Below are 8,228 nucleotides of genomic sequence, written 5' to 3' on the forward strand. Positions count from 1 at the left end.
AAAGCACCCTGCTGGGTCTGGGACTCTAACGGTGGTTGGTCAGGTGGGCGTCCAGTACTTTAACCACCATGCCACCTGCTGGTCCCAAGCCTACAATTTTTTTTTTTTTAAATATACTTTATGGTTTAGGATGAGGTAAGATGTAGTAAGCTTTTTCTTTAAAAAAAAAAAGGGGGGGAGTTAAATATGTTTAATTGACAAAAAAAATTGAAAGCTATTTGCTGATGATAATGTATATAGTAATGTCTTTGTCTTGACTGATATGCATGGTATTCGCGCTGGAAAAAGCAGTTTTACACTGTAAAGATATATGTGATTAAATGTAAATTAATTTTTTTTTTTGGAGAGGTTTTTGCTATAGGGCATGTGTGCTCGCCAGATAGACAGAGAGAGACAGAGAGATAGAAAGTGAGAAATCACCCCCCAGGGGGGATGGCCACGCCGCAATCCCTTCTCCTCCATTCTCCTCTCAGGATCTTGGGCACGCACGCACACGCGCTGGGTGTGAGTTTAAGCCACTGGGTCCGGGATGCGAACCACGGTCAACCACATGGGAGTCCAGCAACATAGCCATTACGCTAACTGCTGGTCCCTAAATCTAAATTAAAATCTTAAAAAAAAGTTTTAAAAGAGTGGATTGTTAGAAGGAAAAGTATTAAGTTATCAGGCCAATGTATGAAGGTATGGCAAAACATCACACCAATGGCCAACAGCTGAAGTTGGGAAGGTGCCAGTGCAGGGCACGGGATTATGGCCACAGAACTCTGTTCAAATCCCAGCTGTTGGTCAGATTTAAATAAATACATAAAGTAATTCTTAAAAAAATGAAGAAGAATGACTTTAACAAACAAACAAACAAACAAAAACATGGCTGTTTACTAGTTGCCTGGTCCTGGGCCAGTCCAACCTCTCTTTCCACTCCTGTGGGGTGAGAATAGCAGCTTATTGTGGGGTGCAGACTGCATATGGCACACCAAGCCCCACGACTCACTCCCTCTGCTGCAGTGTGTGATGAGGTGAGGGCCAGCCTGAGGGGCTACTTGGGCCCAGGTGGGGTGGGTCTGGAGTGGCCAGTCTGCACTTGGTGGAATGTGAGCTGTGGGAGCCGCAGAGGCAGCTATGGGGCTGGTCCTGAGCTGCAGCGGCGACCTGGTTGCCATGGAGCTGCTGGAAACAGATCAGGCAGCGAGCACTGGCTAGATGGAGCAGGGTCTCTCCCAGAAAGCCGAGCAGAGGGCAGGGGCTGGGAGGCTTGAGAAGGGATTCTGCCAAGATCTAGGGTGGAGAGGTCTCATGGGAGCATTTAAATGCAGAAGTTCTATGGGTAAGTGAGGCAGGGACGCCAGGAGCCCCCACTGGCCTGGACCAGAAAGGCCCAGCTGGCAGCCCAGGCCTGCATGAGGGCAGACCAGGTAGTGTCACATTGAAGAGCCAGAGTTCTGGGTCACATGGCCTGGGGTCAACCCCTGCCCCTTCCCCAAGCAGTAGTTTCTGTCCCTATAGTGTGAGGTAGTAATTACGCCCACTCCATGCACTGCAGTGAGTGTGGAGTGAGGCCACACATGTAACACATTTGGGACTAGACCAGCCTGAATCCCTCACAAGAGTCCTCTCCACTGTGTCCCCAGTTCCTGACACAGCACCTGGGAAACGAGAGGCACTTAGCACATTTTGGTTAAAGAACGTCTAAGTGAACTTTCCGCCATCAGCCAGGTCAGGCCTCAGTCGTGCTTAAGCAGAAGTGCTCATTGTGCTGCGGTTTAATGTCGAGAACGGAGCTTTTGGCCAGGAAGACCCAGAATCTGAGACAAAACGTGCCCCAGTGTCCCAGTCGCAGCTTCTCTGGGATGCTTCCCAGATGGCCTGACATCCGGCGTTTCCAGAACCACAGGCTCTCGGAGGAGGGCAGGATCCTTGCAGCTACGACAGTTTAACCACTTGGCATGCAGACGGGGCTCAGAGCGGCTGCTGACTTGTCAGAATCAGTAGCAGAGCAAGGACTAGAACCTGGATTGTTTGTTGCTAGCCAGAGCTCTTTCTCCAATGCCAGATGTCCTCCCTTCCAGGTGTCGTTTTTTGCCAGAAGCTGGATGAAGGCCAGGGACAGCTGGAGTCTCTCCTGTGGGAAGCCTTATTGGGTTTTGGATTTTGAATAGAATGGACACCTCTTCATAGACTCTGGAGGGTTGAAGGAGGAGAGAAAGTGTTCTGCAAATGGAAAATACCAAGCTAGGCCCAACAGAAAGCGAGTGCATGCTGCTGGTCCCTGTTCTGGGGGAAGAGAGGAAATGGCTCGAGTACACACCTGCAGGAACCCGCTAGAGGCCTGGGGGCCTGGGTCTGACGGAGACCTGACTGAGGAAGGAAAGTGTGGGGGAGGGAAAAGCTGTGACAGTAAGATAAGAAAGTTAGTAAGAAGCTGTGATATGGTGATATAATAAGAAGCATATATTTTGGTTTTCATCCGTAGTTTCTGGCACAGAATTCCTAAAATCTTTCTAAATAGAGATTCTGGGAGAATCTTTTGTTCTAATATTTGGGGTCTTGGATCTTGGTTCCTTATGCAGAGTTCCTGAGGTCTTTGTGATTTCCTGAGTGAAAGGAGCTTCTGACACAGAGTTCCTAAGTTCTTTGGAATTTTCTGAGTGATAGACATGTCTTTTGTTCTAATGAGGCCCCTCTAGGGGACCTCTGCATAGGGACTGGTCACCATCAAGGCTAAGTTTTGAAGCTTGGAACCTTTAGCCCCATCTCCCATCCTCTGGGGAGAGGAGAGGATCCAAAGGTTGAGTTCTTCGTGGCCTATGATTCAATCAACCATGCCTGACATCTCCATGGAAACTGAAAAGGGCAAGGTTTAGAGAGTTTGGTGGACACGGAGAGGTTCCAGGAAGTTGCCTCTTGGACAAAGCATGAATGCTCTATGTCCCTTCTCCAAACTCTGTCCTAAGCATCTCTTCCATCAGGCTGCTCCTGAGTCATATTCTTTTATGATGAGTGGGTAAATGTAAGTCAGGAAAGTGTTTGAGTTCCTGAGCCATTCCAGAAATCTGAGAATGGAGTCATGGGAACTTACGATTTATCGTCTGTCAGTCAGAAGTATAGGTGACAACCTGGACTTGCGACTGGCATCTCAAGTGGGGCAGGCTTATGGGACTGAACCTTAAGCTTTCAGAATCTCTCACCAAGACCAGGTAGATAGCGTCAGAATAGAGTTAAATTATAGGACACCCTGTCGGTGTTCACAGAGAACTGGAGAATTGCTTGGTGTGGGCAAAGCCCCGCAAAGAGCTAAGAATCTGCATTTTTATCAAGCACCCTCGTTAACACCAATTACGGGGTTCTGCACGTCAATCTTCTGGAAACACAGGAGTTTACGCCCAGGTCTGATTGTGCTGCTTATTAGTGATATGACCTTAGGCATACTTTTTCTGAGATTTAATATCTCAGCCTAAAATTTATCATCTGTAAAATGTAGTAGTAATATATCTCTGGGAAGTTGTTGTGAAGATAAAATGACAAAGTCTAAGTATGAAGGGCTGGGGCTAACTTGTTGGAGGCCCTCAAAATGATATTTACTAATGAAACAAGGAAGGATGTTGTTCTCTGGAAATTCTCCAGGAAAATTCCTCATTAAGAAATAGTCAAGGGGCCAGCAGGTGGTTTGGTGGTTAAAGTACTGGACTACTGCATGGCCAACCACAGTTTGAATCCTGGGTCTGGTGGCTTAAAAATCACACTGGGTGCATGTGCGTGTGTGACCAGAGTCCCAGGAGAATGGAGGAGAAGGGATTGTAGCATGACCAATTTTTCTGGGGGATAATTTCTTACTCTCCCCCCACCCACTGTCTTTCTCTGCCTCTCTTCAGTGAGTGCACATGTCCTGTGGCAAACGTCTTAAGAAAGAAAGAAAGAAAGAAAGAAAGAAAGAAAGAAAGAAAAGAAAGGAAGGAAGGAAGGAAGGAAGGAAGGAAGGAAGGAAGGAAGGAAGGAAGGAAGGAAGGAAGGAAGGAAGGAAGGAAGAAAGGAAGGAAGAAAGAGAGAAAGAAGTCAAAGCAGACCCCAGCTGAGGTGACATAGTGGTAATGTGTTTTTCTGCAGTGCTGAAGCCACAAGGAAGACTGGAGTTCAGATCTGGGCTCCACCTGAAACACACCAAACACACGTGTGCCTGGATTCTGTTGGTTAAAAGGCTGCAGGGGAAGATGGGATGGGGAGGTGGGATGACAAGACCATGTTAAGTGTATCGGTCTGTTGTGGTGGTGGGTTTTTCTCTCTCTCCATCTCTTTCTTGTGTAAAATGAAAAAGAGAAAGAATCTAAACAAGAAAAAAAAATCTAGATTTTTGGGACCAGCAGATGGCATAATGGTTACATCACTGGACTCCCACATAGTTGGTTGCTGTTCAAATCCTGGACCCAGTGACTAAAGCCTTACACCGGGCACATGTGCATGTGTGCCCAAGATCCCAAGAGGAAAATGGAGAAGGGATTGTGTGTGACCATCCCCCCGGAGAGTGATTTCTTGCTCTCTGTTTCTCTGTCTCTCTCTATCTGGTGAGCACACACACCCTATAGCCAAAATTTCTCTTAAAAACAAACAAACAAACTAAACTTTCTGGAAGATTCTACATCTTCCATGGGATATGAGCAGAGAGCAGAGGATTCAGAGCTGCCTGATCTCTTGATCATCATAGAAAGTTATTTCCAGATGCACTTCTGGGAAAAGAATGACATGACTGACAAGAAAAGTTTTAGAGAAAAGAATAAAAAATGTAAACTGGAAAAGAAAAAACCATTACAACCATTTTAGACTATGAATAAGTTTGGGAAGAACGTCAAAAGGATTTTTAAAAAGTTTGTGTGATTTATGAAACACATCCCATTTATTAATTTTTTAAAGAAGCAACTAAAAATGAAAATTCACTAACAGTCGCTTTAGTTTTCGAACTGTACAATTTTGAACACAGCTCCTGGCATAGGTTTATTGAGGCTGTTATGATTTCTGGAGGAATTTGTCATGTGCCCCTCATTTGGTTGTCTATTAGGGAGTTCTGCTTTGAAGCTTCTTATACAAAGCAGTTCCTAAAGCTGACCCATGAGTTCCATAGAAGCTGTGGCAGAGATAACCTAGACTTAGTTCGAATACTTCCTCCACGTTTGAGCATGTGAAGAATAAAATAGGTGTTTTGCTGACTCTCCAGCCCAATCCGGAAGAAAATAATGTGGATTTAACTATAATAGAAAAAAAAAAAAACGAGCTCAAGATGAAATTCAGAATAGAGCTTAAAGACGTTGTTCTGAAGTAGACTATGGAAATTTCTATCAAACTCTGCTCCTCACTAATTGTATGACCTTGAGAAAATGTCTTGATCTCTCTGTACCTCAGTTGTCTCATTTGTAGAAGAGGAATAATATTAGTCTTGATAATATTAGTACCTACCTTGTATTGTTACTGTGTTGATTAAGTAAGTAAATAACTCTATGGAACCTAGTACCTGAAACACAGCATGTATTATATTAGTGTTAGCTTTTAATGTAATTAATTGCTTGCAAAGGTGAGGAAACTATGAGGCAAGCTCTCAATGGAGGTCATAGTTTATGAATACCCTGCTGATCTCCAAGAAATAAAAGGATTGATTTAGACCAGGGTTTGGCAAGCCATTGTCCACATGCCCAAGGATACAATTAAGATATTATTGGTACATAATGGCCAGAGCTGTGGAGCGACACCTGCATAACCACAGCTTTATGTATATAGCTTAGTTGGGCTAATAGCAGGTTGGGGAGTGAGGCTCTTGCATTTCTTGCCCAAGACTATATTTGCCCTTTCTTCATTTCTTTGCACTGAACTAACACTTTCATGTCCTAATCAGCTAGAAACAGGAAAACCCAATTAGGAGCCCTCTGGCTCTGTTTCTACTCTTGGTCTCACTCTACATTCTGTTCCTAGTCTACACAATTTTTTTTGCCAGCAAGTGTGTGTACTTACCAAAAAGAGACAGAGGTATTAAGAGAAAGGGAGAAAAAGAAAGCATCTTTCAATGGGTCGTGGTTATGCTGTGGTCCCCTCTTTTCCATTCCTCCACCCTGCTGGGATTTGGGGCACATGCATATACATCTAGTATATCTGGCATGCCACCAGGGCCAGGATTCAAATCATTATCAGCCATGTGCGATCCAGCTCCCTTAACCACTAGGCAACAGGACCAACCCTTCTACTCAATTTTTCACTGTTTAGCTTTCTGTTAAATTTCCAGCCCTATTTTCTCCTCTTAGAATCCAGCCTGTACCATTCAGACTCACTCAAAGGAATCAATTTTTGCTCACTCAATAGTTTGAATAGGTTCTTCCAAAAGGCACAAGTTGAGCCATTGTAATGAAACTAATAGGGTAAAAAAATTGATCTAATTGTTGCATTGAAGGGTGAGGCCTTTGGGAGGAGATTGGATGGTTAGGTTGAGGCTCCCAAGATTGAGTCATGTGGGTTTAAAAGGAGGGGTAGGCAGAGGCTATGTAGAAACTAGAAATGGGAAAACCCACTTAGGAACCCTCTGGCTCTGTTTCTACTCTTTGTCTCACTCTACATCCTGTTCCTAGTCTACCCAAAGCATGTGCTTTGCTCTGCTCAGAGTCTGTCCTTAACATTTTTGTAATGCCTTTGGACTTTCAGCCACAAGAATCGTAAATCAAATAAACCTCTATTTTTATAAATTACTAAGTTTGTGTAATAATGGACTAAGATACTCAACATCTCCTCCTACTTCTGGCTGCCTTGGTTAACATGCCCTTTTAGTCCGTGGACATAAAAGCTTGCCTAAGTCTGTACTGTCCCCCTAAGTGGAGATCAAGTGGCAATCACCTCCCTCACCGCTGTGCTAAGTAATAGTGGATAATAAGAACCCCTTTGGAAAGTTGACTGCTCTCTGACTGAGACAGTCTACCTGCCTTAAGATTTGAGGTAGGGCCAATATGTCCCCAGCAGCCCCAGGTTTGAGCCACTCTCAGGCATCATCTCCATTGTTGAGCATTTAGACTTTTCTGTATGTCTCCCACTCCCAAGAGCCCACCAGTTATCACATAAAGACAGTTCACAAACTGTGGTGGTTGCCTTCAGGGAGCTCAGATTCAGGGATTTTGTAATCCTAGTAGTCTTCATGCCAAGTGGTCTTTGAAAGTTCTTGGCACCTAACATTCCTCCAGGTGTCCGGTTCTCATGCCTCAACTGCTGTTGCCAAGGGGAATTGCCAAAACTGGTGTCTCCCATAAATGCCTCTTTGAGGAAAACACCTGGTGTTGCAGGACTGTGAAGGGCATCTCAGTTCATCCAGAGTTGGGTGGAATCCAAGGCCTCATTAGCTCTTTTCTAGGTGGGTTTCAAGGTACTGGAAGCCCGCTCTAATTTAACTGAGTTGACACCTAGTCACAGCCACCCTGGGAGGCTGGTTCTACATGTAATAGCTCCCCATCCTCCTCCATCTCTGGCTTTGCAACTGACACTGGAGAACTCAGAAACGGTTTCCGTTAGCAGCAGCACAGGGTATAGGAGCTGGGAGGGAGAGAAAAGTCACTAACAAGCAGCCCACCTGGCTCTAACCCAAATCCCAGAACTCCAAAGGTAAAGCTGAAATGAGTGGATTGTTTTGGCTCTCTTCTAGAAAGCAAACACTGCAGCTAGGGCCTGTTCTCCATGGCAGTTACAACTTGTTTGACATTTGAGTTAGTGGTGCTGAAAAGAGGAAAAGTCTACCCCCGAGGAAGGAGTGCTCTTGCTGAGGCTAATTGACTGGATGACACCTCCCTCCCGTGTTCCCTCCCTCCAGGGCCCGCCACACAGCCTAGCTGGGTTATTTGCCACGGATGATGGCCTCAGCAATTTATTGCATAAGGCCAGAGGAATGCCAGGCTGCCTATTCTGCAGTGTTCACTGTGGTTTACGGGAGCCCTTCTCAGACTTGCAATGGATACATTTGTTTCCTATCAAAAGATGGTCTAATTGCAAACTGGAATCATCTGGAGTAGGCGTTTCAGTAACAGCCTATCCCTAAAGTGGACACTCAGAATTTGCAGAGAAAAGACACAGCAAGGCAGTTCTTAATGCTGTCCTCTCAAGGCCTTCTTGGAGAACATGAAGTCAGAGAACTTGGCCCCAGGGACAGGCTACCAGGTCTTCCGCTTTGGAGACATCGGCTGATCCTCCTCTACTCTGGCTGAGCCTGCTCAGTGTGA

The sequence above is a fragment of the Tupaia chinensis genome, unplaced genomic scaffold (genome assembly GCF_000334495.1).
Source record: "Tupaia chinensis unplaced genomic scaffold, TupChi_1.0 Scaffold000555_1, whole genome shotgun sequence".
Lineage (NCBI taxonomy): Eukaryota > Metazoa > Chordata > Mammalia > Scandentia > Tupaiidae > Tupaia > Tupaia belangeri.